Here is a 16,661-nt window from a genome sequence, read left to right as displayed (position 1 = left end):
TCCAATTTCCTATTTTCTTGTTAACCATTTCCTGTCAATTTCCCTCTAACCTAATAATCCTTTCTCAGTCAGCTGAGATGGTTCAGTAAACAGAGTGTTGGACTTAAATCAGGATCTGAGTTAAAATCCAGCCTCAGCCATTTGGTAGCTGTGTGACTGTGGGCAAGTCACTTAACCTCAGTTTGCCTCAGTTTCCTGTAAAATGTGAGCAGTAATGCCAGCCTCTCCCTCCCCTCTGGATGTGTTGTGAGGATAAAATGTAAATTGTAAAGCTCTCTTTTACCCTTTAAGTACAATGCAAGTGATGGCTAGGGTTATAATAAGTAATCAGCAAGGCTGTCCCCATTCATTAGCTTCAAGGCTTCAAGTGAAGCCTGGAGTTGCCTGATCTAGAATTAAAATATTAGTCCTTTAACTAAGGTCTTTAACAAAAACAGCAATAATACCAAACATTGGAGGCAGTTGTAGATAGGCAACTTTGGGCCATGAAAAGAAAACTGGATTTAAAATTGGTGGATTGGTTCAAATCCTGTATCTGGAACTGACAATGTATGTAAGTAAGTAGGTCACTGGGTATGAGATTTCTTCACCATGAAAGGTTATTGTTCTGGAATAAAATTTTATGATCTTAAACTGGAATCCCTTAGAGCACATATTTGCCCAAACTTTATATATGTTATATCCCCCAATAGTTATAACGTTCTTGAGGTCACAGTAGGTATTATTTTTGCATTGGTATTTCCAGCAATGAACATAGAATATAGTAGGTATTTAATAAGCATCTTTTTGGATTACTAATTAACACCCCCCCGCATCTAACCATAACATCCCTTCATCAAACTGGCTGTTTCTCTTGAAGATGACTGTACTGTCCTTCTAATCATCCAGCATCACAACCTGACTTAACCCTATCTTAAACCATAAGTTGCCAAATCTTGTTACTTCTCCACATTCTGGACCTCTCTCCTCATTATCTCTTATTTTGATATTTGAAAGAGCCTTCCATTGGTCTCCCTGTCCTGAGTCTCTTTCTAATTCAATTTATTTGGAACACAGCTGTTGAAATGATTTTGCTATGGAACAAGTCTGACTATCTCATGCCCCTAATTAATGAATTCCAGTGTCTTTCTATTGCTTTTAGAATAAAACACACCTCCCACTATTTGGCATTCAAATCCCTTCACAACCTAGATTCAACCTGACTTTTCAACCTTGTTATAGTTTACTCCCCAAGGGATGTATGGGCATTCAATGAGGACTAGCCCAGGTATAAGGGCTGTCCAAGCACTTTTCAGGGCTCCTTATCCACCTTTTTGTTCACCTTCACCCAGCTTTCACTTGTGGTTCCAAGAAGCTGTAGCACACACAGTGGCTACATTGCATTAAAACCATCTTGGCAGATGGTCTAAACCCCAAGTTGAGAGTAACTGACAGGCCTCAGACCCATCCGTGCTCAAGGGGGATGACTGCCCCAAGCATGTGATGACTTCCCCTGGAAGAATTGGTAAATGAGAACAATTTATTCCAACAGTCACAAAGGAGGCTGAAATAGGTGCCATGGTCAGACATAAAAGACACAATGTTATCCACTACATCCCAGGCCATCTCTAGTCATCCTGACTATTGTCCTGCCACTGGACTGTAAGGACTCTGGAAGAGAGAGTGACCTTATGCAACTCTTGTTTCCTTAAATCCAGCTCACAGGAGTCAAGACATCACCTTGTGACATCATTTGTCCTCTTCCAAAACAAAGGCTTGTTCTCTTTGCTTCTCCTGACAGTCTTGCCATACTCATCTTTCTGTCCCTCCCATACAACACTAAGTCTCCCAATTCTGCTCCCTGATTTTCATATCTGAAATGTACTCTATCTTCACTTCCTAAAAGTTTCCTTTAGACAGTTAACACAAAACCATGTTTTATATGAAGTCTTTCCATATCTCCAGCCTTCTAATATCTTTCTTATTGAAATTATGACCCATCTGAAATAATGTAAGCTCAGTGAGAGTGAAAATTATTTATTTTCGTCTTTCTATCTCCAAAGCCTCTTGTAGTACCTGGAATATAGTATGTACTCATAATTGCTTGTTAATTTATAGATTGGATTGAATGGAATGGCTTTCTGGAGATCATTCTGACAATGATTACAGAAATTAAGGCATTTTCAGAGAAATAAGAAGAAATAGATTTAGTGATAGTTGGCCCCCAAATGTGATTACTAGTGGGACAAAATAACTAACCAAGTGAAAAAAAAAAAAACTCAAGGAAACAAAGAGAAAGGAAGATTTCCATCATTCTTATAAAACAATGTTTTCTTCAGTTAAAGGGAAAAGAGACTTGATCACATATACTGAATTTCTCATGATATGCACATGGACTTAAAAATGATTTTTTTTTTGTAGCAGCAGTACTTAGTAAGACACATTTGAGGTTTTGATAATTGTTATACAACCAGTTGAGAGCTTAGAAAAAAAATCAAAGAGTGATTGAGAATGGACAATTTTGATCACATAAACTTTTAAAACACTGCTCCAACAAAATCAATACATATAAAAATTAGAAATGAAACAATTAGGTTTTTTGACAACCTCTTAATTATTTATTATATATACAAATAGATGAAACACAATGGAAAATTCAATGAAATATAAATATACATGTATACATACTGTTGTTATGACATTGATCTAGATTCCGTAACAATTAAAATTAAAGTAGGGTAAACATGATCAATTTTGAAACAATGTAAATAGCATTTTATTTTTCTAATTACATGTAAAGAAAATGTTCACCATTAATTTCTTATAGAAATTGAGTCTGAGTTTTGAAAATTTGAGTTTCAAATTTTTCTCCCGCCCTTACCTCCTTTCTCCCTAAGATGTCAAGCAATCTGAGAGAGCTCATATATGTGCAACATGATCAATTTATTAGTAAAGCATGAATTTACTAATGAATAGGATCTCAGCCTCCTCAGTGAAATTAAGACTTCAAAAAAGTTTGAAGAGAATATAGTTTTGGGAAATATAAAACAAAGAACAGGACTTCTTAGATAAGAAAGCATTATGAATGGTTAAAACAGCTTGATATCATGAATGGTAGAATCAATATGATTGGTTTCAGAGTTGAGACATGGGGAGAGATGTGACTGGTTAGAAATTGGGAATGAGGAGTTAGCAAGAACCCCACTTTTTCCTCCTCTGACTAAGAAATGTTCATCATTTTGTCCATCAGCAAGTTTCGAAATAGAGGATCAGACTTCTTTGATTACCGGACTAGATGTCCTTGAAGCATAGCTTAGTGGTGTAAAGATACTAGAACAGACTTCCTGGTGTCCATTTGCATCTTTCAAGGACAGCAGATTTCCTTGAGGCAAGGATAGAATAATGATTAGCCAGAGAACTGAACTTCTAAACTTAACTTTGCAGGCCAGTTGCATTTTGGAACTAAGTTCAAAGACAAAGAACCATGACTTAGGCTATTGTAGGACAAAGTTAGCTATAAATAAGATCAATTAAAAATGATGCAAAATCAATCTGATTAATTCAGTTCTTTTAAGTGAGCAATATTCATCTCTTCATTTGTGCCTCTTCGAAGACTATTAGTTCTTCATACTGAGATTGATAATGTTCCAAATATATCTTTAACTGACTCATTGTTTGTATCTACATTGTTAGTATTCAACACACACACACACACACACAGAAGCACACACTATAATAATTTAGCTGTTTTCACCGTTAGCACAGTCAGAAAATAGTATCCATTTGCTAAAGAGGGAAAACAGATCAAATACAGTAGTCCTAGAGATAAACGTGGCAATTCTTAAAAACAAAACAAAACTGAACTGTTCATTTTTCCATTCAGTTTTTATTTTATGTTAATTTCCTAATTCTCTTGCACTCTCCACCCTTTTTCCTCACCCTTTGAGATGACAAGAAATACAAAATCAATTACACATATGAAGTAAAACAAAACAAATTCTACATAAGCCATGTTCTTTGGGGATAAAAGAAAAAGAACAAAAGAGAAAAAATATGCTTAATTCTGTAATCTGAGTCCATCAATTCTTTCCGTGGAAGGAAATAACATTTTCTATCATCAGTCTTTTGGAATTGTGGTGGGTCATTATGTTGATCAGAGTTGCTAAGTCTTTCACAGTTGATTATCTTATAGTATTGTTACTTTGTAAATTGCTTTCCTGGTTCTGCTCACTTCACTTGGATCAGTTCATAGGAGTCTTTCCACTGTCCAGAAGAAATTTCCATTGAGATAAAAAAGAGGGGAGGGATGATTGAAAAAGACAGTTGTCTATACACTGGGAACTCAAGTGCCACATTATCTGTATGAATGACATACTTAAGATGTGAGCAGGGAACTGGTGAAATCCTGTTTGCTCTCTTTTCATTCCAGCTTGCCAAACATGTTTTTTCTTGTGGATTTGGGAGGAAAAACACTGATCTTTCTGTGTTTTGACAACATAACCTCATACAATTTCTTTCCTCAGAGAGGAAATAACACATGGTCAGGCTAAGTCCATACTGGAAAGGACAAATACAGATTCCAACTGTGACTAAATGAAAATATTTCTTCAATAATCCCTTCTGTTCAGTTTAGGACAGAGAAGTCAGCCCAGGAACCATTTGGCTTGAGAAATTCACATATAGCCAAGGTAAGCAGAAATAGGGAAGATAAAATACACATGGGGGGAATTCAGGGATTCCTCCTGAGAGATACATGACTGTTTTGTCAAAAACTACAAAAGAACCTGGAATTTTAATAAATTACGTTGCATCCCTAACATTCAATCACTCCATTCTGGAGATAAGAGATGCTATTCTGAATTAATGCATTAGTTATATTTGCATTTCACCCAAAATGATTTACATTATTCTTTGAAATAATCAGAGTGAATAGAAAATGCCAACATTTTACCCTAAGTTCTCAAATAAATTAGATGCATTTGTTTTATTTTATTTTTAAATTTCTACCAGCTATTGGAGAACCTGGTTTCAATTCGGGCTCTGTTCTCTTACTACCTGGTTGTCGCTTCTGAAATTCATGTTTTCTCATTTTAAAAGGCAGAAATTTGGATTAGATGCCTTTGAGATCCCATCCAGAATCACCTAGGTGGTTCAGTGGGTAGAGCATGGGCCCTGGAGCCAAGACGACTTGTGTACAGATCAGTATTTAGATACTTACTGGCTGTGAGCAAAGTACTTCCATCTTCCTCAGTTTTTCCAAATGTAGAATGGAGATCATAATTATAATAACAACCACAGGATTTCTGAAGATTAAATATTATACCATTTGTAGCACCTAGAACAGTACTTGGCACATAGTAGATGTTTAATAAATGCTTATTCACTTCCAATTCTGAATTTATGTTTCTATACCCAACCTTATCCTTTCTATAGCCAGCACCTCACTGAACACTAGGGAAGAAGAAAACACATCTCCTTTTCACATTTCATGCTGTGCAAGACCAGACCTGCTGCCTTTGGAAAGATTTCAATCTTGCTTCAATTCATTAAAAAAATGTGAAACAAAATCACTGTTTCCCTCCATGACAGCTGGCAGGTTTTATGCCTCTTTACAGCAACTGCCAAGTGGAAAAGTTTTCATTCAACTCTGTCACGGCTCCTTGGAGAACTTTAAGTGTCAACCCTGTCAGAAGGCACTTGTAACTAAGACATGGAGGACCAGCAGGCATAAGGGTGTTATATTGAGGCACCAATGGAAAGGAAATTAAGGCTTTTTTTAACTTCAAGAAGAAAGCATGATTAAGAAGAAAAAGAAAAAAAAAAATCTCCTGTAACCAGAGAAGGGAATTCTGGTTTAAAAAAATGGAGGAAAAGAATGCAAAGATGTTTTGTTTTGCCCTTTTCTTCTGTGATTTTTCTGGAACTACAAGTCATATAAAGAAAGTGAACCTTATAAAAGAGACTTTAACTTTAATCCCTGCTTTTAAAAATGTAGAACATAATTTTCTTGGCTTACTCATATGTATTTCCTGTAGTTATTCAACTATACTAAGACTATGAACAAGGTTATGGAACCACAGAATTGAAAAGAGGTTATCTAGTTCAATATATGTCCCCTCCCCTCTATATTCCTCTACAATATGAAGAACAAATGGTCTTTCAGTCTTTTCTTGAAGATGTCCCATGAGGGGAAATCCACTACTTCACAGAGTGACCCATTGTACACTCAGATCATTCATTGTTAGAGATTGTTTGTTTTTTCCCTTGCATCAGGTTAAAATCTTCCACCTATTGATCTGTTCATTTTTGTTAGCTTTAGCCCTATGTCTCTCCTCCTATTCACAGATAAATCCTTGAGAAGGCCATCTAAAATTGCTATTTCCACTTCCTTACCTCTCACTCTCTTCTGAATTCTCTATAGTATGGTTTCTGACTTCATCTGCTCTATCCAAAGTTACCAAGGATCCTTTAATATTAACCTTTTTCCTTAAACTTCAGTTTTCTTGTCCTTTCCTCAGTCTTTGACAGTATTGATAATGTTCTTTGCTGAATACTCCTTTCTGGGTTTTCATGAGACTGTTTCTCTTCCAGTTTTCCACCAGCCTGGCTGATTGCCCTGTCTCAGTTTCCTTTGCTCTATCTTCATCCAGGCCACATTTAATAAGTATGCATGTGTTTCAAGGCTCTGTCATTGACCCTCTTCTCTTAGCCTTCGGTGTTATTTCTCCTAGTGATCTCATCAGCTCTTGTGAATTCAATTATCATATCTATGCAGATGATTCTCAGACCAGTTTGTCCAGCTGTAACCTCACTTCTGACCTCTAGTCTTACTTCTCTAGTTGGGTTATGAACAACTCAAACTGATGTCCCTTAGATATCATAAGCTCAACTTGTTCCACACAAAACTCATTACCTCCACCTACCCTATGATCCCTCTCCCCTTCCAAACTTTAAGTATCTAGGATACTATTATCATCCCAGTCACTCAGAGTTACTACAAAGATATCATCCACAGCTTCTCATTCTCTCACAGTACTCTTCCCCTTCCCCTTACGCAATCAGTTGCCAAGTTTTTTTTTCTTGTTCCATAACATCTGTTCTATATACCCCCTTCTTGCTTCTGACACAGCAATCATCCTGGTGCAAGTCCTCATTAGTTCATGGCTGGGCTATTTCCCTAGCCTTTTGGTTGATTACTTTGTCTCAAGTCTTTCCACACTGAAGTCTATTTTCCACTGTATTCTTTCCAAATTACAGATATATCATGTACAATATCACCTTATCCAATAAACCCTAATGTCTCCCTATCACCTCCAAGATCAAATATAAAATCATCTGTTCAGCTTTTAGAGCCCCTCATAACCTAGTGCCTTCTACACCCCACCTTTCCATCTTTCTGTACCTTATTCACTACCACATACTCTACAGTCTAGCAACACTAGCTTCCTTGTGATTCTCTGTTCCTGGCACAAGATATTCTTCCCAACTCTAGGTATTTGTACTACTTTCCCCCAGGTCTTAAATAGTCACCCTCCTCATTTCTGCCTCCTGGTTTTCATTTTTATTGGTATTGTTTAGTCATTTTCAATCATGTCCAACACTCAATGATCCCTTTGGGGGTTTTCTTGACAAAGATACTGGAGTGGTTTGCCATTTCCTTCTCTAGCTCATTTTACAGATGGGGAAACTGAGACAAATAAAGTTAAGAGACTCGTCCAGAGTCACACAGCTAACAAGTGTCTGCTGCCAGATTTGAACTTGGAAAGACTCATTTTCCTGGCTCCAGGCCTAGTGCTCTATCCACTGTACCACCTAGCTGTTCTAAAATGTGGCTAACCACAATTGAATAATATTTATTATGAAGGATACTACCCAGATGTGATGGACACACAATATATCAGATATAGGATAACCAGAGTGGAATACAATTTTATTATCCCTGAAAATTAGACCTCTCCCAATGGAGCTTAAGTTCCCTTTAGTTTTCTTGTTTTTTTTTTTTTTTTTTATGCTGCCAAGTGACATTGCTGACTGATATTAAGTTAGTTGTCCGCTAAGATCCCAAACTCCTTTGCAGATTTATACAAATCTTGGTAACTCTCTCCTATTTTGCATTTGTGAAGTTGATTTTTAAGCCCAAACATAAGCCTTTATGTTTATTCTTTTTATATTTTATCTTGTTAGATTCTGCCAAGTTCACCAATTGGCTGAAAACTTCTTGGATCCTGACTGCCATTCAATGTATTAGATATCATTCCTAGCTTCTGAAAACTCAGTGTGGACATCATAAATGCATTTATTCAAGTCATTAATAATGTGATGAGAAAGACTTGAAAAACCACTCCTTATGAAAATAGGCATACATTCTTGCCTCTCTGTGGGACATATTATCTATCCTTTCTTGGACTTTGGGTAAAAAATCCTCCATGTTTTTTTTAAACCTTTGATAAGCATGAATCTCTTCTGTGTAATGATGAAACCCAAAGATAATTGAATAAAGTAATTTCTGTGCTTGCGTTCATCATGGAATCTAATATGAATTCAAAATATACATGGAATAGACCTCTAGAAGGGAGTGCCTCAAGCTCTATTCTGTTCCATCATGTCAAAATGCTTTTTTATCTTTTTTTAAAAAATTTAATTTCAATTAATAAATATATTTCTCTCCTCCTACTGTCTCTAAATGAAAACCAAAGAAAAAGAAAGGCTTTGTAACAAATATGAAGTCAACTACAACAAGAATAATAAAATTTTCATATGGTGAAGATATATGCATGTCTTACTGTACATCTTGAGTCCATCACATCTGGGTAGTATCCTTCATAATAAATATTATTCAATTGTGGTTAGCCATTGCATTTTTCAGTGCTTTCAATTCTTTTAAAGTTATTTGTCTTTACTAGTGTGATGATAATATAGATTTATTTCTTGGTACCGCTCACTTACTCTGTATCAGTTCACAAAATCATCCTGGGATTCTCTGAAACTACATGCTTTATTACATCTTACAGCTTGATAGTTTTCCATTATTTTCATATACTATGATATATTTATCTATTCCTCAATTTGTGGGTAAATCTTTAGTTTCCAGTTGTTTGCCATTATAATGAGTGGCTATAAATATTTTTGAACATATTGGTTCTTTCTCTTTTTCACAATCTCTTTGGAATATAAATTTATTAGTGGCAAGACTTGGTCAAAAATATACAAAGTTTAGGTACTATAAAATGACATTTGTAAATTATCAAACAATATACACAGCAGGATCTCAATGAAAAAGAAATAAAAGCTATTATGAGGAGCTATTTCACCTAATTACATATTAACCACATGGACAGTCTAAATAAAATTGAAGAATATTGACAAAAATATGAATTGTTCAGATGAACAAGACAGGCAATAGAATACCAAAGTAACTGTATCTTAGAAAAAGAAATTAAGGAAGTCACAAATGAACTCCCAAAGGAAACACACACACACACACACACACACACACACAAACAAACAAACACAAACACAGGAACAGAGAGGTTTACAAGTGAATTGTGCCAAATATTAAAGAGCAATTAATTCTAATACCACATAAAACAAAGGAAAAAAAGAGAATAGGTTAAGAAGGAGTCTAACAAATTTTATATATGATGCAAATATGGTCTTGATACCTAAACAAGGGAGAGTCAAAACAGAGGAAGAAAACTATAGGTTAATTTCACTAATGAATACTGATACAAAAAATCTAAAATAAGATAATGCCAAGAAAATTATAACAATATGTCACAAAGATCATGTACTATATTCAGGACAGAAATTCAGATCTGGTTCAAGATTAGAAAAACTATAACCATCATTGACCATATTGATAACAAAAATAAAACAAATCATGCCTTAATTTTTAAAGGCCAGGGAAACCCACTGCATCCTGGGCCATCATCAGTCAGCTTAACTCTTGTCAGAGAGTGAGGCTAATGACCTTGCATAGCTCTGCTTCACTTAAATACAGTTTTCTTACAAGTCAAAATATCACCCTCATGGTATCATTGGTCTGCTTTGAGAATGAAGGACAAACAACACACACACACATACACACACACATACACACACACACACACACACACACACACACACAAAAGAATGCCAGTATTCTTTGGGGCTCTGAGTGGAAACTAGCCAGAATAAGTGCAAAGGGTATCAACAAAGAAGCCAGACAGGATGATGGGGTAAGAGAAAACAGAATATACTAGCTCTCTTTACATCTGTTCCAACAACAGTTGAAGAAGGAAGTCAGGTGGAATAGTGAGGGAGAAATTGAAGACAAACTATAGCAAGTCACCTTTGCAAACTAACTTTACAAATAAAACCTACCGGAAAATGACCATTGTAGAGACTGGAACAAGAATGAGTCAACCAGGGACTAAGTGTTCAGAGCTCCAAGGTAGACCAGTGGGGTGATCAGAGCTGATTATAGACTCAGTCCCTGACTCAGTGTTGCAGCATGGAGTCTCCTATAAAACCTGGCAATGGGGCCTCAGAACTCAGTGCTCCCAGGCAGGTCAACAGTACTTGTACAGTGTGGTTCACAGATTCAACCTTGGCCCCAGAACAAGTCTGGGCAAGATGTAGTACTACTTTACAAAATCAACTGAATCCAAAGTTTGAGAGCATAGAACAATGTTAAGCAGCACCTCCAAAGGGAATTTGGGTCTGAACTCTGGTCCCTGAACTGGGAAAGGTTAGTAGGACATTTACTCCAAACCCAATGAGTCTTCCAGCTAGCTGACAGGGGCTAGGGCCAAGAACAGTTATCCCTTCCACATCAAGGGAGTTAGGGATGCAGTGAGTCTACAGTCTGGAAAATTCACATAAAATATTTTGACCCTCCTTTAGTATGAGAGTCTAATTTTTTTCTGTTTCTTTTATGGGGTGTTTACAGTAGATTATTGTAAAATTTGGGTATATTTATGGTATTAAAAGATAAAATATGTTGATATTACACAATACTATACATATATTTTATGCATTTCTGAGTTTCTAAACTTTTCCTGTGTAGTCGGCTGGCCTTTGCTTGTCATTTGTGGCTTCTGCAAAACTCCCCCAAAATTCCCATTTAATTTCTTGTGCTGACTCATGTCATATTGAAGTCTTGATGGGGAAAGTCACAATGTGGAAAGAATAACTGTGCTATCTACTAGAATGCTATCGATGGGCAAGGTTTCAGTTATGGTACCTAAAATCAAATAACAATGATGAACCAGATCCTCCATTTTTAGAATGGGCCCAGACTGGCCATGCCTCAAACTCACCTTCTCCCCAAGCATGTTTTTAACTCTCAACTTTTCCAGCATCATTCAGCTGCCTTCTTATCCTGAAACATCCCTCTGCCATATTGGCCTTCTTCTGGGGAGTTGACACCTCTCAGCTGGTGTATGTACAGGCGGTAGTTGCTGTACCTCCAGCTTGCACCTCCGGGTTTTGAGTGTGTACAAATGACCAAAGATTTCTTCTTCTTTAAGCTAGGAGAGATGCTAGACTTTCAGTCACTGAAATGTGAGGAGGTTTTTCTATTGGCAATCCTGCTACTTTCACCCTCTAATGATCTCCAGATATTATGGCTCATCTCGATCTTGTGTTAAACTCTGTAGCTTACCTTCCCCTCAACTGCTATTTACTGTTTTGTGAGGTGATGTTAAGCATAAGCTTACAGAATCCTTCACAAATGATTTTCTGCTTCAAACAATGACTTTGACTTCTATTGTTTATCCACTTGGCACCTGGTCTTTGATTGTTCATTTCCCTGAGAAGGAAATCAAGATTCTGTTGAATGAGGCAGTTCCTGAGCTCTTTTTTGCCTCCTTGTTGTATTCTCTAAGCAACATTGAAGGAATTAAAGCATTTGTTTATGCCCATTTCCTATTTTTTCAGGTAGGAACAACTGTAATTGTACATCTTGTCTCATCTTCATCCCTCCTTCTAATGTCGTGGTCATCTTGACCTTTGGTCTAACTGAACAATGATACCATGACACAAAGATCATTGATTCTTGAATCACTCCCATAACAGCATCCAATACTGTATTGTCTGTTTGGATTGAGTCAGTTTCTGATCCTGTGCTGTCTTTTGGTGTCTCTAATCCAAGTACTCTTCTCTTCAAAACAAATTTGAATTTCTTTTCTGCTATTTTATACCTGTGTGATCTTGGGCAAGATTTTCTGTTTCTTGGGACCTCTGTTTCCTCAACTTTAAAATCAGGGAGTTTGACTGGATGATATCTAAGGTTCCTTCTGTTTCCATTCTTCTAGGTCAGGTAGGTATAAGGCTTCTGAACTGACTGATGGTTCTTCAGAATAGATTTAGAAATCAGTGCCTAAATGATGGATTTTCAGAGAGTTACAAAATAACTTTGTGAACATTTGCCCAATTCCTTTTTAATACAACTTTTTTTTTTTGCTTTTGGAGAAGGGAAGGCAAGGCAATTTAATACAACTTTCACGGGAATGTGTTTAAACAAGAGGGAAAATTGCTACATTTAGGCAGCAGTCACTTGATCACGCTTGGCAGCCTATGACAAAGGACTTTCTAACAAATAGCAAACAGAGCTGGACAAAGTTTCAGGAAAGCTGTGCTCAAGCTCTGACAAACACTTACTAGCTGTGTGATCATGAACAAGGCTTTTAAACTCTGAGCTTCAGTTTCCTCATCTGTAAAATGGGGACAATAATATTTTCAGACCCTATGGCAATAATTTGTTTTCAGTAAAGAGCTTCATAAGCCTTAAAGTGCAATAGGAATGTGACATTATTGCTAAGACAAGCATGATAATTTCAAGCTTTGAGGAATAGCAAAGCAATTGAAATTTAGATATGACTTAAAGACTTACGAAGAATTTCATATACATTATCTCAGGTGATTCTCATAGCTGGAGAGTTAAAGAGAATTTGTAAGTTCATGGAGTTAAAGCTGGAAAAGACATTAGAAATCATATAGTTCAAAACCTCCTCTTACAGCGGAGGTAGCTAAAACCCAGAGAGGAGAAGAATCCCAAAGGTACTAAGGGTACATCCAGGATTCGGTTTCCAGGTTCAATGCTCTTCTTTCTACATTAGAATTTGAACTCAAACCGACATAAGGGGAATTAAATTTAAGCCACTTTAATAAAATGAAAGGGCCTGAGTATACAAACTGAAGAACAGACATAAAAACATACTTTCCCTTAGTTTTTACATGTTCATTTTTTGCAATTGGAAGAAATTGTTTTGCGTTGATTAATCCATAAAATGGTGGTAACTCTTCCTTCCTAAAATGTATACACTCACCTTGCGAGGCTAATATCATTCACATGAGCTGAAGTATCAGGAGTCTGCCATGTTGACTTATAGAGTCAAGGGCTCAATCCAACCAGGGAGTGATGCCAGTTCTAAACTTTCTGAAGTTAAGAAACAGCCCTCAGGCATGAGATGTCATTACTAACATTCTGTCAAGTAGATGGACTATCTATCTTGTCCATCACTGGCTGTTTGTGTTATTTGACTGGGTCAGTTTCATACTGTTGGGGGTTAGTTATTTTTAATTTGCTGTTCTTCTCTAATCTGCTCCTCCTTATCTCCGGTAGCAGGAATTGCTCGGGGCTGCAGTCACAGCCCATAGCTATAATGAGCCTTGGCTCTGAAACTTTCAAAGCCCTTGGCAGTAACTTCCCTTGGAAAATGTAATCATCATGGCATGTGGATGGCCTTGGGCTATTTTGCTAATGGAGCCAGCAGCTGCTGAACATGATGGCAGGCCCCCAGAAAACCAATGCTCTGTTTTCTGCCTTTATAAGACCCTGTTTGTTGCATCAACATACAGTAGACATTCTCAGCCTAGGGCAACTGTCTCCCGATGAAACAGATTTGCAAGAGAACAATCAGTAGATCTCTAGTTATTACTGTTTCTATGATCCTCTTTAACCTAGAACAGAGGCAATAGACAGACTTTATTCACCTACTATCATTCAGACTCTGAGGTGGAAACTTTCAGTTTGAGTTACACTTTTAGTTACCTGGAAAGATCAAGAAAGCATTTGAGATGGAAAATAATAGGGATGTTACTGAGGATGCCCTCAAATCCTTGGGTGGCTACAGAATTCATCAATCAGTCAGTGAATAAGAACATCTTAAGCATCTACCTCTGTGCCAAATGATGAGGTGGATATGGATCAAAAAAAAAAATCAATTCCCAATTTAAGAGTTTACATTCTATCCGAAGGGACTACATACATAGATATACTATGTAGAAAATGATGACATGCAGAATAAATAAAAGGTGATTCAATGCAAAAGGGCAAGTGAGAGCAACCTGGAAAGACATCAAGTTGAAGGGAGGTGGTAATTAGACTGCAACTTGAAGGAAGGAAGGCATTCTATGAGCCAAAGGTGAGGCAGGGAATTTTAGGCATGGGGGCTGACCAGTACAAACATCTCGAGATAGGAAGTAGAGCATCATGTGTGAGGAATGGAATGGCCAGTTTGGCTAGATCACAAAGTCTGGAGAGGGAAATAATGTATAAGTCTGAAAATAATAAGCTTAGATCATGTTGGGAAGGCTTTAATAACCAAAAGGGCTTATATTTGATTGTAGAATGACTGGAGTTTATCAAGAAGGTGGGTTACAAGGTCAGATATAAGCTTAAGAAAAATCACTTTGGGTATTGTGGAGAGAGGAGATTTGAGGGGAGCGATGCTTGAGCAGGGAGACATAATAAGAGGTCATTAAAATAGTACACCTGAGAGCTGATGAGAGTCTCAACTAAGGTCATGGCTATGTAAGTAAAGATGGAGTTTGATTCAAGACATGTTGTGGCAGTAGAAAGGATAAAATTTGTCTAATGGTTGGATGGATGAGTTGAGGGAGAGTGAGTAGGCTTGGAGAAAAACTGAGACTACAAACCTGGGAGGTTGGAAAAATTGTGGTACAACAGAAATAGGGATAAGGATAAGATGTCTGCAGAACATTTGGTTTGAAATGTCCAATAATTAGTGATATGGGATTACAGTTCAGTAGAGATGAGAGACTGATATATAGATATGTGTGGCATTTACATAGATTATAATTAAATCTTTGGGATCTGTACAAGGAGTCCAAATCAAAAAAGTCATTGTAAACAAAGAAGAGAAGAGGGCACTGCACAGAAGCACATGACAGAAAACTCACATGTTCTACCTGGCCATGTCTGGGACTAGATCTCAAAGATCTATCTGCCTCTTCTCACCTCAAGCTAGACATGCACTCTTGAAGGTTAGCCTATGGGTTCCAGAATGCTGAGGATCTTGAGTTTATCAACTGAAACTGACTGGTAGCAGGAAAACTTTCCACATCAGAGATGATAACCACCAACACAATGAGGAGTCCAAGTCTTTGCTGGGATAACCAGTAAACGTGTGTTTTGGGGGACCAGGGTAGAATTGAGGCGAATATGTATTTTAAAAAGTCTACTCAATAGGTCCACAAACAACTTCATATTTTGATGAAGGTTAAGGAACCGCCTCTCAGGAGAGGACAACAGGAATTTTAAGTTGTTTTTATTCTATTTGACATTGTGTGCTTATGAATATATTGTGATAATGTATGACTTCTTTAGCATGGAAGAAGTAAATAACTTTCCCATACCTGGTTCATGTTGTACATTGGCTAACTTTCTACCCTCCTCTCTGGTGAAGACCTAGACATGAAGTAAAGCCTAAACTTTAACTAGTTTTCCCTAGGGCTCCAGGATGTGGGGTGTAAAGTGCCAAGAGTGCAAGAAAACTATCTTAGCCCTCTCATCAGAAAACTGACCTGACCCTAGAAAAACTGGGTCTCTTAGCAGAGAGGTATGTTGCCCAACTTCTTTGGTCCTAGCAGAGCTTCCTGATAGCTGCTTCTAGCTACCATTCTCACTTCTCTTAATAGGTCATTATTCATATCTCCCAGTCTGTCTCTTGCTTCCTCAACTCACATGAAGCCAAAAGTGAAATCTGAACCAGAAATGCTTATAGTCTGAGGCCAGCTTTCAGTAAACACAAACAAACAAACAAAAAAACTCCTTTAGCATGGAAGAGCTTTTAGACTTCTGTGTCTATGTTCATTCTTTCTCCTTTTCCTTCCCTCTCTCCTCTCCCTCTTCTCCCTTTTATCTCTTTCCTATCCCTCTCTCCCTCCCCCATCTGTCTTTATGTTTCTCTTAGTGAAGAAATCAGTAAGATCCTCATCTCAGAGACAGGAAAGAGACTTGTATGGAAGACTTGAGAGAAGAGAAGGTTTGGAGTAGCTTCCATAAGCAATGGAATTAGGGAGAAACATACATGTCATTAGATAACATAAGTCAAGTATATCATAGAAATACAGAATACTTAAATGGTAAGAGACCTTGGGGACTAACTAGTATAACCCATATCAGAAGAGGAAGTCCCTATACCAAAAACTCAACAAGTTGTCACCCTCTCTTTATTTGAGGGCTTCTATAAAGGGGACATCACTACTTCTTGAAGCAGCTCTTTTAATCATTCAAGAATTTTTCTTTACATCAAACATATATTTGCTTCCTTGAAATTTCTATCCTTGGGAACTCAAGCTCTGAGACCAAGCTGAGCAAGGCTAGCCCTTTTTACCCACGCTGGTTCTTCCAGTATTTGAAAAAAGCAGTTATGTCTTCATTGAGCTTATCCAGC

This window comes from Notamacropus eugenii, chromosome 7 (genome assembly GCF_028372415.1).
Source record: "Notamacropus eugenii isolate mMacEug1 chromosome 7, mMacEug1.pri_v2, whole genome shotgun sequence".
In the NCBI taxonomy this organism is placed as follows: Eukaryota; Metazoa; Chordata; class Mammalia; order Diprotodontia; family Macropodidae; genus Notamacropus; species Notamacropus eugenii.
The sequence above is the reverse complement of the archived record's forward strand: the minus strand, read 5'-3'. Positions refer to the sequence as shown.